The sequence below is a fragment of the Balaenoptera borealis genome, assembly GCF_965194805.1.
Source record: "Balaenoptera borealis genome assembly, chromosome: 3".
Lineage (NCBI taxonomy): Eukaryota > Metazoa > Chordata > Mammalia > Artiodactyla > Balaenopteridae > Balaenoptera > Balaenoptera borealis.
In genome coordinates, this window is record NC_138866.1 from 9172399 (window position 1) to 9193008 (window position 20610).

The window sequence follows — 20610 nt, forward strand, 5'->3', positions numbered from 1 at the left end:
GATCTTTTTTATTTCTCTTTTTTCTTTTTGTGGTAAATTATACAGAAAACTCACCACAGAGCCATTTTTAATTATAGCATTTAATGGCATTAAGTACATTCACATTGTTCTGCAACCATCACCACCATCTAGTTCCAGGACTTTTCTTCATCCCAAACTGAAACGCTGTCCCCGTTAAACACCAACTCCCATCTGCTCCGTCCCCCAGTCCTGGTATCCACCATTCTGCTTTCTGTCTCTGAATTTGACTGTTTTAGGTACTTAGAGATAAGTGGAATCAGACAGGATTTGTCCTTTGGCGTCTGGCTTGTTTGTTAGGGTCCAGCCATGTTGTAGCATGTGTCAGAATTACCTTCCTCTTTAGGGCTGAGTAACATTTCGTTGTATGTGTAATATATAGACCACATTTTGTTTATCCATTCATTTGCCGATGGGCGTTGGGTTGCTTTCACGCTTCCACTTTTTGGCTGTTGTGAATATTGCTGCCGTGAACATTGGTGTACATTTACCTGTTTGAATCCCTGCTTTCAGTTCTTTAACGTATGTATCCAGGAATGGAATTGCTAGATCACACGGTAAATTCTCTGTTTGATTCTTTGAGAAGCTTCCATACTGTTTTCACAGCGTTGCACCATTTTACATTCTCGCCACCAGTGCACAAGGATCCCAGTTTCTTCACATCCTCACCAACTCTTTATTTTTATTTTTGATAATAGCTATCCCAGTGGGTGTGAGGTGGTATCTTATTGTAGTTTTGTGCTTATTGGCCATGTGTATATCTTTGTAGAAATATCTCTTCAAGTCCTTTGCCCATTTTTGAATTGGGTTGTTTTTTGTTGTTGAGTTGTAAGGAGTTCTTTATATATTTTGGATATTAAACCTTTATCAAGTTCGTGATTTACAAATACATTTTTCCATTCTGTGGGTTGCCTTTTTACTCCCTTGAAAATTCTGTCTTGAAAAATTCTGAATTGCAAGACACGTTGGCCTCAAGGATTATAAGGGCTCTCGGACCTATAATAACTAAGATTTATTGAACACGTACGAGGTGCCTGATCTGTCCTAAATGTTTTACACATTTTATGCCATTTACTCCTCACCACGATTACAGAAATGGCAGCCTTTGGAGGGAAGTAGAGCATAGTGCATCACACTGAGAACTGGGGTCACGATGTCTGGCTTCCGGCACTGTGCAACTTCAGGCAAGTTGTTAAGCCACCCTTAGCCCCACGTCCTTGCCTTTACAATGAGGGAGAGTCATTTGGCTTCAGTGAGGGTTGGTGTAAAACGCTGGGCTCAGGGCCCCACACATCCTAAGCCCGCAATGAACGCTCCTTGTTACTATAATCCCCATTTTACAGATGGGAAAAACGAGGCATAGAGAAGGGAAGTAACTTGCCTGAGGTCACAGCAAGTCAGGGCTGGCCCTTGAACACCCATCTACCTAAATCAAAAGGAGTGTTTGACCATCATTCAACAATTCCCTAATTTATGTGTCTCCTTTAAGATAAAGGTGAAATTAAAATATGTGAATGTATGTGTATGTGTGTCATAGATTTTTCACGTTGAGAAGAAAACCAGATGGTGACTCATAATGAACATGGGCGGCAGTTGTGGGATTTCTTTCTTTGTTTTGTATGTAACCCTAGTAGCTCCTGAGGAGAAATTCATGGCCTTTGTTAGAGAGCCCGAGTTAAAACCTACCATTACTCTGTTACCCAACTCACATTAGTCTGAAAAACTAGGGATGCGCCCAGTGGCTGTTTAAGGGCTGTGCATGAGGCCAGTAGTCTTGGTAAGAGAAGCCATTGGTTCCCCGTTTTAAATAACACTCTTCCTGGTCCAACAAGAAATAAGCGTTTATTTTAACCTCTTTGCTTTTTTCCCTCCTGCTTTTGCATTCACTGTATTTTGAAAAGAAAGGAAAGCCCTTTTACCTCAGTAAAGCCACTCCCGTTATGCTGTAAGGTGCCATTAAAACAGGACCAAAATGAGTGAGTGAAGTTGAACTGCAGTCCAAAGTGTGTGTTCTTTGCACGCACGCACGCGCGCGCGCGCACACACACACACATACACCCTTGCAACAGAAGTGTGGCCCACGATGGCGTTTATGCCGTGCAAAGTGAAGGGGATGTTCCCTGATCTTGGTGACCTCCTCCCAGTTTTCCGTGGTTGGGGGGCCGAGTGTGGTGGTTGATGTGTGCACAACCTCGAATCTATAACTAGGAAGCGATCAGGTGATGAAGCAGTACTAGAGTGCTATTTGTGTCTTGAAATTTTTTTCTAACATTTTTAGGGAATAATTTTTGATGAGCCGCTTACTAGTGCTGAGTGTTGCTGGGTTTTTTGTTCTGAACATTGCCTTTCATTCGTAACACTCCCTACGCACCCCCACTTTCCTATCAGTGCCTGAATCTGCCTTTGCGATGGAGACTTGAGTAGATCCCAGGGATGTTCGTAGATGTGATATGGCAAAAAAAAGTTCCATGGTTCGCTAAGTTTGGGCATTTATGGGTTCAACATAGTTGAACAGGATTCTTTGCAGGGCTTCTCAGGTCCTTTATTATGCTGAAGTGCCTTGGGCCTGAGAGAGGGCTGCATTTCCCAAACTTATTAGACCACAGACACCTTCACAGTAGATCTTAGGTACCAGCATCCTGAGCAACACACTTGAAGACTTGCCCTGCCAAGCATGCGGGCGTTTGGTGAACCGTGTCTCTGACGGTGCCCAGGAACCCAGCAGCCTGTGGTCGGTCAGCCAGCGTCACATGAAGGTGACAGGCAGCCCGTGCGGGACCCTAAGGGTTTATTCACTGCGTCACTTTGGCTCCCCAGGCGTAGGTGAGTCCAAGTCCTGTTGTCCTGGCTACACGTGACTTGCCGTTGGCAGTCACGAAGTCACGCTCCTGTTGGATGTGTTTTCTGTTAAAGCGAGTTTTGCTCGTGCAGGGGTTGGTCCCTGACAGTCCTAGAGCAGGACACACTTCAGGGCATTTGCCTCCTGCTGAGGGCTGCACCTTGGCCATCGGAGGATGATGGATGTTGTCTTCCCTATCATCCCAAGTCTGCAGCTTTCAGGGAGGCCTTTCTATGTGCTGTTGACTCTGCCTAAAGCTCTCCTGGCCCTCTCCCCACCTTTTTTATTCATCCAGTGCGACCCTTCCTTGCAGACAGAGCCGGGCCCCTGGCCCCCTGGGACATCTTCCCATACCCAGCCCACCCTCAGCCCAGGTCCCCACTACAGCCCCCTACCCTTCTCACAGCACATCTCACACCGCTGCCCCCCCTCTCCACACGTCTGCGAGCCTCTGGAATGAAAGGACCGTGTCCTAACCACCACCACCATGTGTTCTGGGTCCCAGATGCCACTGGACCACAGGAGAGCCTCAGTATGTGCTGATCTCAGCCCAGTGCTGTGTGCCCTCTATCTGCAGGTGTTAATGATTCTTCAAGAGACGGAGGAAGGGCAGGGTCAGGAGAGGGGTGAGGGTGGAGGCAGCAGAGAAGAGAGTGGGGAGAATCCCTGCTTTGCACAATGTCTTCACTGAGGGGAATGGGACCTGGGTCCTCCTGACTATCGTGTCTTAGTCTGGGGTGAAGAGTGGGCCTTCTGGTCCATCGGACACAGTTGGTTCATGCAGAGCTGAAAACCCAGTCGAGAAATGTCTGGAAGAACCTGTGCTTTTCCTGAAGATCTGGTTTGAATGGACACTGATCTTGTAACTGATCTTTTTTCTCTTTTTGCTTTGACTACTCGGCAACTCAGAGCCAGATTTGCAGCAGGCCTATGGGTCACCCGTTCACTGAAACATTTGTGGGCACAGTCTGTGTGCGGCACTCTTCCAGGTACTGAGGACAGAGCTGTGAGGGGCACGAAGGCCTCGTCCTCATCACAGGCTGTCACATTCCACGGCCAAACCAACGGGTAGTTGCTTTCTGGGAATAAAACCCTGTGTTTGTATTAGTTTCTCATTTCCCTTTGCCCTCATCCCCCTAAGTCTCCATCCTATCCTGTTACAGCATCTCTCCAGTCGTTGCCACAGATCTTGGGAATAAGATGGACTGTAACAAGCGTATCGATACGCCTTGGTCCAGGATATGCATTAAGCAGCTACTAAGTATTCGGCATGAAGCTGACCTAAATGAGTTAAGGTAGTTCTTGAGAAGGCCGGTAGCCCAGTAGAGTCACAGCTTTGAACTTTGTTCTGGTTTTGCTGTGACGTCCCAGTGGGCCGGCCTGTTAAATGGGTGCAGCCGCAGCCCACACGCTGTTTTGTGAAGACAAGCAAGGCGACGGCCAGCCGTGTTCTCCCACGACAGGGGGCGTCGTGCTCTCGGTGTTCCCCCGGCTCCCGAGCCCAGGCTCAAATGTGGGCAGACACAGTGGGACACAAGCTGATTTTATGGGAAAGTGTGTTTGAGCTTTAAGTTCTCTTAAGAGCCGTAAGGCCACTTTGGGTTTTGTTTGGTGGTTAGTTATTTTTACTTACGTTTACCTATTTTGGAATAAAGGGCTGAATCAGTCCTTTTAACAAGCCAGAATTCCAGCTTGAGGCTGTGTTTATAAATAGAAAATCGAGGCTTTCCAGAACTAAAGCTCACTAAAACCAATTCTGTTGACAAAGGGGAGGTACTGTCAGCTAGTGGTCTGAGCATTTCTAGGCATCGGGGATTCCTGGGTCCCAGACACGCCCCCAGGGTGATCCAGCTTTAACCCTCCTGTACCGAGGATGCTGAAAGGAGCCAGTCAGCTGGTGCTCGGGGGCCTGCACTGTGGCCAGGTCATTGGCCTCCCAAGGCCTCTGGCTCCTCTCTATACAGTAAAGGATCCAACAGCTGATAAAGCCACAAAACTTGAACTTGTAAATGCAGAAGTAATAGATATCTGAGTCATGGCTGGTCAAGGTCATGAATTCCTAGAAGCCCAGGCCATGTTCTTGTTCTTTCACTCGACTCATCAGCTGTGCAATCATCTGCGAATGTCGCTTCACCATCCACTACGGTCAAGCCCTGTCCGGGCGCCCGAAGTCAATGGGATTCAGTCAGTTAGGTCTCTCATATTCCAGTCGGGTAGGGGTGGGAGGAAAGACAGATGTGAAAGCAATCTGATAGTTTTGGAGAATAATTGCCTGGAAGACAGTGAAACGAGGTAGTGGAAGCGAGTGGCATGTGGAGTGGTGTGGCCAAGGTTAGATTACAAGATAGATAACATGTATTGAGTGCTTACTGGTCTGAGCACTGTCCCTGTGGTTCATACAAGAGGAGGTTCGACCACCAGTTTACAGATGAGTAAAGATATGCAGAGATGCTGCTGACGTCCTTGAAAATGAGTAAAACACAAGACGCTGCATTCAGGGCTCAGCTTATGGTGGGGACAATTGTGTGTTACCAAATAACTTCAATCCCGTGTCCTCTCCGATGAAGCACTGACCAGGGCAAAGTGGAAAAAAGCTGGAGGATGAATGGAACCTTTACGGAAGGAAGGGGCGATACTTGAGCTGGGTTTTGAGGGATGAGTAGAAGTTCTCACAGAATGTCTCCCTGTGGGAGCTGTTGGTCCGTGGCACCGTGGATATTTGCAGGCTCTTTAATAGGCCACGTAATTCTTTGGCATGATGGATCCAGGGGGGCTCCTGAGACGTGGGTCATGTTATGTGGTCATTTCATAAAGCCCTGAATGTTTTTGAGGAATTATTTAAAGGGAGTGATCACTGTAAGTCTTCAAAATTAACTCACATATTTTAACCCAGATTTATAATGTCGATGTGGCTAATGACATCCCTGCAGACATTCTGAGAGCAGGCTATATTTTTCTGGGTGGGAGCTTTAAACCTGTACTTCTTTCAGCAAATCTCACGGTCTTAGGTTCCTCAGAGGTAAGGTCGCGGGGGTGGGGGCGGTATTCAGCCAAACCAGTGATTCTGAGTTAGTATCACACCGAAATCAGAATGTCTGGGGTGAGGCCCGGGCATCTGCATTTAAAAGAAAGTTGCCCAGATGATCCTAATGTGTAGCCAAGGTGAGGGGCCACGGGAGCAGAAGCAGGGTCTCCCCAGTGTGCTGCAGAACGCCGGTGGGGTCCCTGCTTCTTTCCTCGGCCAGAACCATTCCAGTTGGCTCTGCTCTATTCACCGAGCTTTCTTAGAACATTGTGTGGAAAGAAAGGGCCCTACTGCCGAAACTCATGTTTGAACACCATTGGCCCAGAAGCCTGCTCGGACCCTCTGACTCTACATCTGTGGTTCTCGGGGGCATTTTCCCCCGAGGGCTAGATCTTGGTACCATTTCTGCACTCTGTAGAGCAGCTGCCTCCTCTCCCAGGTCTGGCTACCTTGCCTTGATAGGTGAGCTAATTCCCAAATGTGGCAGCGGCAGCATGTTACAATGAGGGTTTTGATTACCTCGTTGTGAATTACAGCACAGTGCCCTGGTGAAGGGTCAAAGGTATTTGAAATCCTTTGGGATCAAATGTGAGATATTACTAAAATGAGGCTCCACTTAATAGGTGATAAATCTTGATATTGTAAGTTTAATATAGTTTGATGGTTGTAAATCCAGTGAATCTACTGTAGGAATTTGGTGTGTGTTGCATTTATGAAATATTTAGTCAGGTGTTTTTAAAGGTATGATTTTACTCATAAGGTACTAATTTTTATGGGCTTAAGCAAATTTCATATTGGTGTCAAGAAGGCTGCTGTTTGCGGGCCTTTGAAATGAAAAAAGACAAAGGTATTGCAGTGTTTTTTTTTTTGAATTATAAGAAAGCTCTTCGGTAATATTCACAGTAATAGCCAAACCAAGAAGTGGATTTTAGTATACTTCAGAGTATATTTTAGGATAAGAAAATGGCTGAATAAGAGCAACTTAAAAGTAAGTTTATATTTGATGTGTAGACTGTAAATATGAGGAAGGAGTACACATCTGGGGTGGAAATATGGCCACAGCCTAGATGTTGGGGCAAGTCTACCAGGTTGGTGGGCGGGAGGCCCTGAGTTCATTACTAGTCATGCATGTTTGTTTTCTACTGCTACAAATAACCATGCATTTGATGGGTCAAAACAACATGCATTCGGGACTTCCCTGGTGGCGCAGTGGGTAAGACTCCACGCTCCCCATGCAGGGGCCCCAGGTTTGATCTCTGGTCAGGGAACTAGATCCCACACACATGCCTCAACTGAGGAGCCCACGAGCCACAACTAAGGAGCCTGCCCGCAGCAACCAAGACCCAGCACAACCTAATTAATTAATTAATTGTTTTTTAAAAACATGCATTCATTATCAGGTTCTGTGGGTCAGGAGTCTGGGCACCAGCTTAGCTGGGTCCTCCGCTCAGGTCTCGTGAGGCTGCAATCAAGGTGCTGGCTGGGCTGAGGTCTTATCTGGGCTCGAGGTGCTTCCAGGCTCACGTGGTTGTTGGCAAAGTTCATTTTCTTGCAGATGCAGAGCTCCTGGCAGCTTGCAGCTTCAAGGCCAGCAGGAGAACTTCTCTCCCACGTCAGTCCTTCTTTTCGGGGTAAGGCTTGGACCCACCTAGGATAACATCAACTGACTCAGAGTCAACTGATTAAGGACCTCAATTACATCTGCAAAATCCTTGCACCTTTGCCATGTAACATAACCTGACCATGACAGCGACGTCCCATCGTATCCCCAGGTCTCGCCCACGCTCAAGACGAGGGCATTACAGAAGGTGTGTATACCAAGGGGTGGGAATCCCGGGGGCACCGTAGAATTCTGCCTGCCACACCACAGATGTGACCCTACACAAGTCTCTTCGCCTCTTTAGCTTTCCTTTTGATGTACTGTCAAATGGGGATGGTAACTCCTACCTGTCTTGGAGGGACGTTGGCAGCCTCAATGAGATAATGTGTAGGAAATCAGGGGGTAAACTGGGCAGCCCCTGGTGCGGTGCCCAGGCAGTGTGCTGCATGCCACGGGCAGGCAGAGGTGCCTGAGTGGAAGTATAAGATGTGGGGAGTATTACCTGCTTTGGGCTGCAGGTACCACTGAATGCACTGAGTGGATGTAAAAATGAAGACACCATGGACACATCTTCAGTTCCCGTTCATTTGATCAGTGACCTGAATGGGCACTGAAGTTGCTTATAGTTCACTTTTCAAAAGAGTTGCTTTTCCAAATCCTCACAGTCTTAATAATGACCACTGACATCTTTTCTGGATTGGGAACGGTTGCAGTGTCCAGTCGTTTACTTTGACCCCCTAATCTCCTCCCAGCCATTCACCAGGTTCAGAAAGACACCATGATCAACAACCCTGTGATTTGCCACATGAGGGCCATTCAGTGGGACGCATTTGCCCCTCCTCCCCACCTACCTACCCTCTGGCTTCCTGGTACCCCCTCCCCAAAATGGTCCCCGTCCATCACTTTCCATTTCACAGCTAATGTAGAACCCAATTGGAGACAGATAGGGACAGATGAATTTTTACACAGTTGCTGCAGGTCACTGGTTAAGTTATTGGTCAAATAATACTTGCAGTACAGATAACTGCTTTTGCCATTGCAACCTGGCTCTGCACGGCAGTAATTACAAATGCAGGGAAATGGAGGGAAAATCCATCTTATTTAAAAGTGTTTTAGTGTCAGCAAACACACTGTGATGCCATTAAGAAAGTTTTTGTTAAGGACACGCTTGACTTGAGGTTTTTAATTTGTTTGAAGTATTTTGCTAAAACAGAATTATGTTGGAGTTTACATAAAAGTAGAGAATGACATGAAAAGTTTTAACTTAAGCAGCAAAATATAAAGGCTAATCTTATTTAAAAGTAATATGTATGTCTTGATTGAGTGCCCAGATACACTCAACTGGGACTTTTTAGTGGAATCGGGTCTAAGCAGTTACACTGAGTTATACCGAGAAGGTTTCCCTGAGCTTATATTGCCAGACCTGAAATACTCTTGTGGCTGCATTTAATAAAGAAACGAAAGTCTTGAGTAAGGGGATATGATTTTTTATGACAGAAGGAATGCAAATAACTTTTAGTCTCATTGCCTTGACCGGGTTTGGTTTGATTTGATGGAGTTTAATAATGACTTATAACCTGTGCTGACAATATGCAGGCCCGCACAACGTCATTTAACTCATTTATTCTGCTTGCTGTAAAAACAAAGAGATGGCAAATAAATATATGGAACGTTCATTGTTTGTCAGAGGGCCCAAGCCAAGAGTTTTCAGTGACCTTTTAAAATATGGTCCCAGGCTAGTACTAAAATGTCTGTCACTCAACACACACACTTGCATGCTTTGGCCTTTTAACCCATGCATCTTGCGTTTTTCTCTTTCAAATGGGTGTATGAATTTCCAATCAGCTGCGGCGATGTAGGCTTTTGCATCGGAGGATTACTGTAAATTGCAGCCTGACAATTACAATACGCAGGGCACCGGCGAGTTATTAATGGGCTCGCCTACTGATGGCCTTTCAGCACAGCCTCGGACCTGCTGAGCCTCAGCCTAATTAGATCCAGGGGTAGAGGCCCCGGTGGATGAGGCGAATGGGGAGGGGGCTCACCGAGACCCCGCCTCCAGCAGAGGAAGATATCAATTGATTATGGATGGCTCCTGTCCGCCATGTCGGATCCCTAATTCACCTCCTCCTTAATGACTTGTATTGGCTTAAGGAGCTCTGCCTGATTTGACAGCATCAAGCTCAGCTGACAAAGACCAGCAGGTGACTTTAATTGAAGACTTCTATGGCAAGAGATTTTATGCAAGACAGAGCAACAGTTCAACAGACACAAAAGAGGCTTGTAAAAAAAAAAAAAAAAAAAAAAAAAGTCTGCAGCAGTTGTAGAAGGAGACTGGGACCAGACCTGGAGTTAGCTACTTGCTTGCGTTTAGTTTACACTTTTTCACCCCTTCAGTGGTGGGATCAGGAAGGGAGACCCCCTTTCCTACCCCCTGCCCCTGGAAATTCTGCAGCCGTCTCTCCTCTCTTGGGTTTCAATATTTATCTTTAGGGATGAATTATGTCCAGGCATAAATTATGTTTGACACATCTTGATGCTGGGGGAAAAAATTAAATTTTTCACTGCTCGGAAAAGCATTCCCCAGAACATATCACACTCCGAATGCGTCCTGAAAGAACTCAGCATGCTGTTTAGTTTTACAAAATTAAATGGACGGCCTGTCTGAAGCGTCGGAAGGGTGGAGGATAATGATCACTGAGTGAATGAATGAAAAAAAAAAAAGATGACAGATAGGATTGCAGACTTGGAGCGCTGGGAAAGGAGGGGAGAAGGAGGGCTAGGCGGGGTCCAGCCAGAACGCTCCTCACTGGTAGGGTCAGTTAGAAAACTCTTTAGGAGATGCCTTGGTTTTTTGGAGGGTCGAGACATTTAAAGGTATCGTGTCATCCAGGTGGCTGCACGGCCAGCATCTGCTGGGGGCCTCGGATGTGGCTGCCTTCTTAGATACTCTATGGGCAGTTCATCTGATCCAGCCCCTAGGAACTCCGTGTCCTAGTCAGCCAAACATCTTATACTTCGCCTCACCCAACTTCTTACCAGGATCTGAATATGCCAAATATTCTCATACCTCTACCCTTTGCTTTTGGAACTTTCTCTGCCTGAATTTTCTTCCCTCCTCCCTCCTTCTTCATCTTGCAAACTCCTATTCACCCTTCAAGACATAGTTTGGTCACCTCCTCCAGGAAGCTTTCCAACTCCTCCCTTGCCCTCCCACTGGAGCGTTCTGACTCCAGAGCCTGCACTCTCGTCCACTATGCTGTGCTGCCTCCTACAAAGGGGTAAGGAAATATTTGAACATCCGACTAACCAACCAGAACACAGTTTGCACCCCAAGGGAGGTACCAAAGGAGTCCCAGAGTTAGAGAGAAGGGAGTGATGGATTGTGGGGAAGGTGGGTGGAGGCGGAATCGGGGGGCACCTGGGAAGGGAGGTGGATGCTGGGGCAGTGGTAGGAGCGGGCTTTCCAGGAAGCTCAGACTCCGGAAGTCAATTGGGCATCCGTGCCAGACGGTTTAAGGGCTGGGAATGTTGCCCAGAAGAACTGATTTGGAATGACAATGTGATTAGGAAACTCCAGAATCCAATAAGGCTAATAGCCTAGCTTGGTCCATATGTTATGAACAGATTGGCAGATGCCCCAACCCACCCCCCAAACAAGCAAATCCATACTCTTCAGCCTCCCCACACACGCCACAGTCACAGCCTCAACTTCCTGGCTTCTGCTCTGCAGAACAACTTTCTCTCTCCACCTGGCTGGCCCTACCCAGCTCTCAAGGAACCCCCCTCCCACCAACACACACACCACCACCACCAGGAAGCCTTCCTGGATTCCTCCTCTTGGCAGAACCATTCCTTGTGTATGCCTGCCACACACACCTATCACATGTTATCAGTCTTACTCTTTGCATTCCTGGATCCCCCTGGCAGCCACTTGGGGGCAGATTCATTTCTGTATCTGTACTCAGGGTGGCCACGTCTGTTGCTGAATGAATGTGAAAACAAAATGGGGGAGCTGATCCCAAAGAGCTATCTTCAGCCACAACTTTGAGAAGTTACATTGCTTTTAAAAAAAACAAAACTTGGAACAGTTCAATGATTATTTGTCAGTGGGGATCTTTATTAGGGAACGAAGAAGCATAGTAATCAAGGTTATCTTATTTGGTTGCTGCACTTCTACTGTGCGATGGGCCCTGTGTGTGTGTGTGTGTTGGGGGGGGTGGGTGGCTCCTGCCACAGAGATGACGCCAGTCCAGTTGGGGAGGTGATGCACAGAGGCAACCAGAGAGTGATGCAGTGAAACGAAACCCATACCCGGACCAGGGAGATGAAGGTGATGGAGATGGAAGTGGATGGAGATGGGAATGGGTAGAGATGGAGGATGATTGGAGATGGGGATGAGGGAGATGAGGATGAGAGCGATGGAGGTGAATGGAGAAGAGGATGGATGGGGAAAGGGGAAGATGGAGATGGAGGAGTCTAGATGGGAGATGAGGGTGGTGAGAGATGGGGGTGATGGAGATGGGGATGGATGGAGAAGGGGGTGATGGAGGTTGGGGGGTAGGTGAAGGTGGGGGTGATGGAGATGGAGGGTGAATAGAGACGGGGATAGGTGGAGATGGGAGTGATGGAGAAGGTGATGATGGAGATGGGATAATGGATATGGGGGTTATGGCTATGGGGTGATGGAGAGGGGGATGGACCGAGCTGGGGGGTGTTGAGATGAGGACGTCCTGGGTCTTGTCTCAGAGGAAGGAGAAGGTGAGGACTCTGAGCTGTCATCCCTGCTGCGGGGATGGGGACGTCTGAGCCCCTGCAGTGCAAGGACCATTACAAAGTCATCTTTGTCTCCCTCATTGTCTAGTCCAGAGCCTGAAACAGGAGGTTTTTCAATGCATATTTAATGAATGAAGGAGTGAATGTTGAATGTGCAGAGTGGCTCCTAAATCCACATTCCCGCCCTGACTTTAAGCCCCAGGTTGATTTTCCCAACGCCTCCCCAGCTTTCCCCAAACCCAGCCTGTGCCCGGGTGACCCATTTTTCCTCTGCTTTTCTTTGCTGGGTTGATGGACCTGCTTTTCTCCATCTCCAGAAACGTCAGGCCACCTTGCCCTGCTCCTGTCCTCACCTCTCCCTCGAAATGCCTATCCTCGCCCTCCCTCCATGACCATTCCGGGCTCTGCCCTCCCCTCGGGCCCACCTGGGCCCTCCTCATGGCTCCTAAGCCACAGCCCCGTCTTCAGTCTTCCTCTCCGGCCATCCCTGTCCCGTGCAGCTGGCAAAATTTCTGGACAGAAACAGCTCAGATCACATCCAGCCCTCCTCAAACGTCTTCCGCCTGCTCTCTCTTCTTCCTGCGCCGACCCCACCTACCCCGCCCCCTGGCCTCCTGGCTCACTCCTCAGCTGGCCCATCACCGCCGTTGCCTGGCTCCAGCCTTCCTCCTTCCACCTCCTCTCCATCCACCCGCCTTCACGTGGGCCACACGGGACTAGGCCCCATCCATTTGCTGGGTGATCTGTGGAAGCCACTTAACCCCCGACTTCGGTTTTTGCATCGCTGTGATGAGTGGGTTGTTTGGAGCGAATGGTCGGAGTTGGAGTCGACATGACATAACAGGGAGAAGCATAGCTTTGGACTCAGGCGGGGCTGGGTTCGAACCCAGATTGTTCTGCTTAGCAGCTGTCTGACCTCACCACACGAAAGTGACCATGACCGCACCATAGCAGGAGTTCTAGTGCCCAGCACAGGGCCTGGTACAGTGCGTGTGCAGTAAAGGTGCCTATCCTTACTGAAGTCTCATCTGTGTCTGGAAGACGACTATGCATCCCTTTCCATCATTCCCAAGTGAGGGGAAGGGCGCTGCTCTTGGCTGCACCTCCATTTATTTTGGGGCCACCTTGCATTCTTCTTTCCGAAAGGGCGCGGCCCTTGGGAGCCATGAACGTCCAAGCAGACTGGAGCTGCCAGGCTGAGCTGGGGATGGATTGCTGGAACGAGGCATGGCCAGGTCAGTTGTTCCAGGACTGAGTTGGTCCCCCGGTATCCTCAGCGCTTTGGCCTCCTCTCCTCGCAGCCGTTCACTGGAAGCGCCTCATTAGGCCGCCTCGGGAAAGGCGGCCTGGCCGGCATGTCAGACTTGCTCTGCCCGGCATAACTCAGGCCTTGGCTGGGCCCCTTGCCCTGGGCTCAAGGGGGCCCCCCAGGCAGGTTGAAGTCATCTGTCCCTTCGCTCATCACTCTGGGGAGGAGAGTGGAGCCGCCTTCGTCCCGGCTGGGAGGCTCCTGGAGGACAGTTTGTGAATTTCATTCTCCTTCCAAAGACGCAGCTGTGATGGATGCGTATTTTCTGGCCAAATCCAGCTGAAGTTGGCCCCTGCATTGTGAAGTGTCAGGCTGCAAAGAGCAAGGCTGGGAGGGTGGAGTGTAGGGAAGAGGACGTGGAGAGGGTGGAGGCAGGAAGAATACAGGCTGGAGATTTCTGCACTCAGGAGCTGGCCCAGAAGGGCACAGCCTAGAGGGTGACCCTGTCGGGGTGGCTGTTCCTGCACAGATCAGGGCACTGATGCCTTCACAAGTGGGCCTGTGGGGCCCCGCATAAGGAGGCTCCAGTGAGAGGCGTCCAGAGAAAGGAATGGCCTGTCAGGAGGGCTGGGAGCTGAAACCCTAATCCCCCAGTGGGGTGTGGAGATGCAGCCCAGATTTTAGAGGCTGGGGTCTGTGATGACAGTTTCCTCTGCCCTCTTCAAGGAACGCCCAGACTAGGGGCCCCCTCTCTCCTCCCTCCTTCTCATGCTGTTGGAGTCGTGCAATGTGAAAACTGCATGGGGCTTGCAGATCTTCCAGCAAAGTCCTTCCTTCCTTCTGCTCAGACCATTTTCTGAACGAGGAGACTGAGGCGCAGAGATGGGAAGTGGCTCGTCCGCGTCCCCACCTACCTGGCTGTGGAGCTGAAGAAGCAGCTTGCCTGGGACCCTTTCACTTTACACCACGTGCTACTTTCTTCATTTCCACTCCAGCCCCCATCCTCTGTGTTTTATATGTTTCTTCTCCAGGATCCTTCTATTTCGGCATCCCCGAAGCAAAAGGAAGAAGTAGAGACAGAGGGGATTTGAAAAGAAGGTCATACATGTGAAATAACTGGAAAGGGGGTAAGAGAACTGGAGGGAAGTTCCTAGATGACAGACAGAAGGCATCTCCTGGTGTGGGGAAGGGAGGATGGGGAGGAAGAGGCAGTGTAAGACCTGCAGAAAGAGAGAGGGGGATAAGATGGGGGAAGGAGGACCCCCAAGGAAGGAGTCTGTAGACCCAAGATCATGGTGGCTAAGGTGCCCTAGATCCTTTTTGAAATAATGTTGGGTATAAACAAATAAATGATGGTGATGGTGATAGTGATAGTGATGGTGATGATGATGGTGGTGGTGGTGGTGGTGGTGATGATGATGATGGTAGTGATGATGGTGATGATGACCATGGCAGTGGTGGAGGTAGTGATAATGATGGCAGTGATTTTGATGATGATGATGGTGATGATGATGGTGGTGGTGATCTTGTTGATGATGGTGATGCTGCTGCTGCTGATGGTGGTGGTGATGATGGTGGTGTTGATGCTGATGATGACTATGGCAGTGGTAGAGGTAGTGATAATGATGGTAGTGATTTTGATGATGATGATGGTGATGATGATGGTGGTGGTTGTGGTAGAGGTGATGATGATGATGGTGATGATGTTGATGATGGTGGTGGTGATCTTGTTGATGATGGTAATGATGCTGCTGCTGATGGTGGTGGTGGTGGTGGTGATGATGGTGGTGATGTTGATGATGGTGGTGGTGATCTTGCTGATGATGGTGATGATCCTGCTGCTGATGGTGGTGGTGATGATGGTGGTGGTGATGATGGTGGTGTTGATGCTGATAATGACTATGGCAGTGGTGGAGGTAGTGATAATGATGGTAGTGATTTTGATGATGATGATGGTGGTGGTGGTGGTAGAGGTGATGATGATGGTGATGATGTTGATGATGGTGGTGGTGGTAGAGGTGATGATGATGGTGGTGATGATGATGATGATGGTGGTGGTGATCTTGTTGATGATGGTGATGCTGCTGCTGCTGATGGTGATGATGATGTTGATGGTGTTGGTGGTGGTGGTGGTGGTGTTGATGCTGATGATGACTATGGCAGTGGTGGAGGTAGTGATAATGATGGCAGTGATTTTGATGATGATGATGGTGATGATGATGGTGGTGGTGGTGGTGGTGGTGATGATGGTGATGATGTTGATGATGACGATGGTGAGGCCGATGGTAGGGATGATGGTGATGATGGTGGTGGTGATGATACTGATCGTATTAACTCACTGTAGGACCTAGGGTAAGTCTTTTATCCTCCCTGGGCCTCAGTTTCTCCATGTATGAAACAAAGAGGTTGAACTTCTGCCTCTTTTTTCCTCTGAGATTCTGTTATCCAAAGAAAGGATCAGCAAAATGTAGGAAAATCTTTTAGGGAAGAAAGAAAAAGGGTTGGGGGAAAACAGGCAAATGGGGGTCAAACAAACAGAAACAGAGAGGAAACGTTTGTGCAGTCATGACACAAAAGAGCCCCCTCTCCTGAAAGCCTCTCTCCTTCCGGGACTGGGAAGGCTGTCCCTGTGCTTCTGGGAGATGAAGAGTTGCTCCGGCTGGAATGGAAGTGGGGTAACAACGGCACAGCCCACTGTGCGCTGACAGCACCTGATTTCCCAACCCAGAGAGTCCTCACCTGCTAATTACATCTCCCAGGCCTGCCTCCGCAGGGAATTTGGCTTCACACAATCACCACCCCACGCCCCAAAGGGTCTGGAGTAAATCATTAAAATATCAGGTTTCCCGCCCCTGGGGGATGAGTAGGTGCTAAAAAGAGGCCAGACTGGATTTGTCAAAAACCAATCAGCTCTCACACACCAAATAGCCCCACTCGGTGCAAGTAACCAGCCTGGGGTTTAGGGGCGTGAGAGGGGGACAGACGGGGGCTCTGGGAAAGTGCTTAAGCCCAGGGCACCGATTAGTTGCCCTCAGGGCCAGACAGAGCCTTGGGGAGCCAGGGAAGGGCCCAAGTGTCCGGCCCGGCTGAAGGCAGGAGAAATTACCCCATGAAGAACCTATAAGTTCAGTTCGCCACCAACAGAAAGTTTTTGGAGCCCTGGGGTCAGTCTTGCTTGCCCCCTCCAAGGGTCAAATGGGCCCAGAGCTACGGTGGAACTTTGCAAGCTGCAAAGCACTGAGGAAATGCAATTCATTCGCGCACTTTTTCAATCAAAAAAGTCGTCTTACAGAGAAAGACAAATACTGTATGATATCACTTATATGGGGAATCTAAAAAATACAACAAGCTAGTGAATAAAACAAAAAAGAAGCAGACTCGCAGATACAGAGAACAAACTAGTGGTTGTCAGTGGGGAGAGGGAAAGGGGAGGGGCAAGACAGGGGTAGGGGGAAAAAAGGGTAATTATGGGATTATATGAAACCATGTGTGTGAAACTCTTGAAAATTGTAAAGCACTACAGAATTTAAAGAATTTTTCATTCAATTAAAAAAAAAGCCATCTTAGAGCAAGACTGTGTGCCAGCCCCAGGGAGGCTCTGGGGACCCTAACATTCTGCCCTCGGCCACCTTGTCCTTTTTGATCCAGGTTGTCCCTTGGCCACTGTGACCACCCTTAGTCATCATACTGGCTCATCCTCTGCCTGACCTTGAATGTGGGAGCTCCTCTGCCGCGGGGTCTGCTCTCCCCTGCCCTCTCCTCCTTCTCCTTGGGTGATGTCTTCTACCCTCACGGTCATAATTACTCTCAGTGGCAAGGGCTTCCCAGGTCTGAGTCCCCAGTCCCACCAGTCTTCCCACTTCCAGACCCATCTATCCGTCCATCTCCTGGACTCTCCCCTCGGATGGCCCTCAGCGTCAGCTCATGAAGCCCAATTGTCTTCTCAGGCCCTCCAAAGCCGCTCCTCCTGGGCTTCCTGTCATAACTAAGGGCACCCCTGTCCAGCCGGTACTCCAAATTGGAAACCTGGGAGGCATGCTCCTTCCCTCCCTCCTCCTCCCCCCACTCCTTCCCTCCCCCCTCCTACCCCTTCCTCCCCCCTCCTCCCCTCCCCCCCTCCTCTCCTCCCCCCCATCCGGTGAGCCCCGGTCCTGCCGATTCTTTGTTAGAGCTCTTGGTGTTGGTCCTCTTTCTGAGCCTAGCTGGGGCACCTGTCTCGGCAGCCCCCCTCTGTAGCCTGTGTGACAGACGGTCTTGCAGCTGCAGGGCCACCTTCCAGAGGTTTTCACCTACTTTCTAGCTGAGGTCTAAGCAAATCAGTCACCCCAAACCCTCGGTCTCCATTTCCACATCTGTGGGGATAAAATATGCCTAATGCACAAGATTGGTGTGAGGTTCACACGAGGTGAGGTTGGTCCTATTTTCACAAACTGGGTCATGGATATCTTGGGGTGTGTGTGTGTGTTTATCCGTGTGCCAGGGAGCCCAAAGAGTTGCAGGGTAAAATGAAGCACTTTTTAATAATGCCAGTTTTGCTCAATTCTTGGGGCCCAATATATACATTTTCCCAAATATTTTTATATTAAAATAAACACGGACCTATTATGGAATTGAATACAAATCTTGCATCCACGTAAAAGAGTAACATGAGCTCTAGCAGATGCGGTTGGTGTCCTGCCCAGATCTCCTCACCTTTAGTCCTTTGGGTCTGACCACTCAACTCCCAAATGTTGACACCGGCATTTCTCTGGCTGCAGAAGCCCACCCCACCCACCCCCATGCAGGCCAGGAGATGAGCAGTCTCTGGGGGTAGGCTCAACCTATGAGCAACGGGCATGGGTGTGTCAATACCACAGCTCCCAGGCTCATGCGGGTGGTGGGGAGAAGGGTGGGCACTGTGAGCTCTGTGGGCTGCATTGGTCCCGGAGCCCCCAGCAAGATTGGGGGGCAGTTGCCCACAATGATACAGGGCTTAATCATGCACCCCTTCTTGGCTGCCTTGGCCTCCCTGTCTCCTCTTACCACCCCTTCATGGTGTGTCTTGGGATCCTTCCTTCCCACCAACCATCTGCCTCCTGATCTCAGAGTCTGCTTCTGGGAGAATGAAACTGAGACCTGGGATGCCTACCAACAGCAACAGCAAGAAAAACACCGTAACAACAATAAAAATAGCTGCCAATTAGCCCGCTCCCCGTTTTCCATGCATCGTCTTCACTTACTCTCGTTTGCCTGCAGTAGGTGCTGTTTACAGATGAAGATGCTGAGGTTTAGGTCACACGCTTGCCCGAGGCCTCACAGCCCGTGAGAGTGGAGCTGGTATTCCAGCTCCTACAGAGTCAGAGCCCACGTTGCAGCCTCTAGGCAAACAGCCACTTTGACTGGTGCCCTTGGTGGAACCATCTGGAAAGCGCATTGCCGGGGCAAGCGCTGGTGGGCTGTAATCCAGGAAGTCTCCATGTGGATGCGGGGCACACCTGCGGCTGTTGAAAAGGAGTCCTACGAGCCCAGAAAATCTGTAGGCCGTCCCTCCCATCCCACTACTCTTTTTGAAACGCTGCCTTTCTTTTTTTTTTAAATCGAAGTATAGTTGATTTACAATATCGTGTTAGTTTCAGGTGTACAGCAAAGTGATTTGGTTATACATATATATGTATATACCTATATCCTTTTTTTTGATTCTTTTCTGTTATATGTTATTACACAATATTGAATATAGTTCCCTGTACTATACAGTAGGTCCTTGTTGTTTACTTTATATATAGTAGTGCGTATCTGTTAATCCCATACTCCCAATTTATCCCTACTCCCCCACCTTTCCCCTTTGGTAACTCTAAGTTTGTTTTCGATGTCTGTGAGTCTGTTTCTGTTTTGTAAATACGTTCATTTGTATCATTTTTTTTCGATTCCACATATAAGCGATATCATCTGATATTTGTCTTTCTTTGTCTGACTTATTTCACATATGATGATCTCCGGGTCCATCCATGTTGCTGCACATGGCATTATGTCATTCATTTTTGTATGGCTGAGTAATATTCCATTGTATATATGTACCACATCTTCTTTATCCATTCCTCTGTTGATGGACACTTAGGCTGCTTCCATGTCTTGGTTATTGTAAATAGTGCTGCTATGAACATTGGCGTTCATGTATCTTTTCTAATTAGAGCTTTCCTCTTTTCCGGATATACACCCAGGAGGAAACATTGCCTTTCTAACTGATGTCTTCCTTTCCCACCTGATACAGGCACAGGGCACGAGAACCATCCCACCGTCTTCTCAGCTTGCTGGAAGGAAACCCCAGCACAAGGGCGGATGCTTGTGGCCTTTTGGGAGGTGATGCTGGCTCCACTCGGCCAGATGGGATATTTTATGAAAAGCTTGAAATCCAGATTTCCATATGAAATGTCCTCACTTTAAAATATTGGCCACTATCTAAAAATGCTTACAATCCACCATTTAGTAGCCCAAATAACCCCATCTGGGGGCTGAATTTTGCCCAGGACCCACCAGTGGGTGACCCTGGCTGAGACATGCCATCAGCCCCAGGGCTACAAGGGTAAACGGGCATCTCTGTTTCCGAGGACCCCCGACTTCCGTCACGGAGAAGGGAGGGACCCGTTCCTGGACCAGCCGCCCGAGGGATGGAGCCTTTTGCTGGTACCCCCATGTGGGCTGAACGGGACCTCCCTGTGCAGCCCGGGAAACCGAGGCCAGCGGGGCAAGGAGGTGCCGAGTTGCCACCCTGCAGGCAGCGTCTGAACCAGAGAGGAACCCGCCGTCCCCGGTCTCCTTGGTGGCGTCCCCACTGCTGGTTTGGCCCCGGCAGGGCCGTGGGAGGTGCCCGGTTTGGGCGGCCGCCGCGGGCACCCCTCACTGGCCTCTGTGGGTGGCTCTGCCCGTTGGTTAGTTTTCAGGGTCTGGGACTGTGGAGTTTGCTGACAACTGCCAGAGCCCTGATGAGTGGCGTCGGGACTGTGGCTGTTTATTTAAAACCTTACAAACAGTTTACAGCCAACGGAGCAGAGTTGACAGGCCAGGACTTCACTGCCTGGTGGCCCTGAGGGGCTGCGGAGAGAGCAGATTTCTAGCCGGTCCGCACA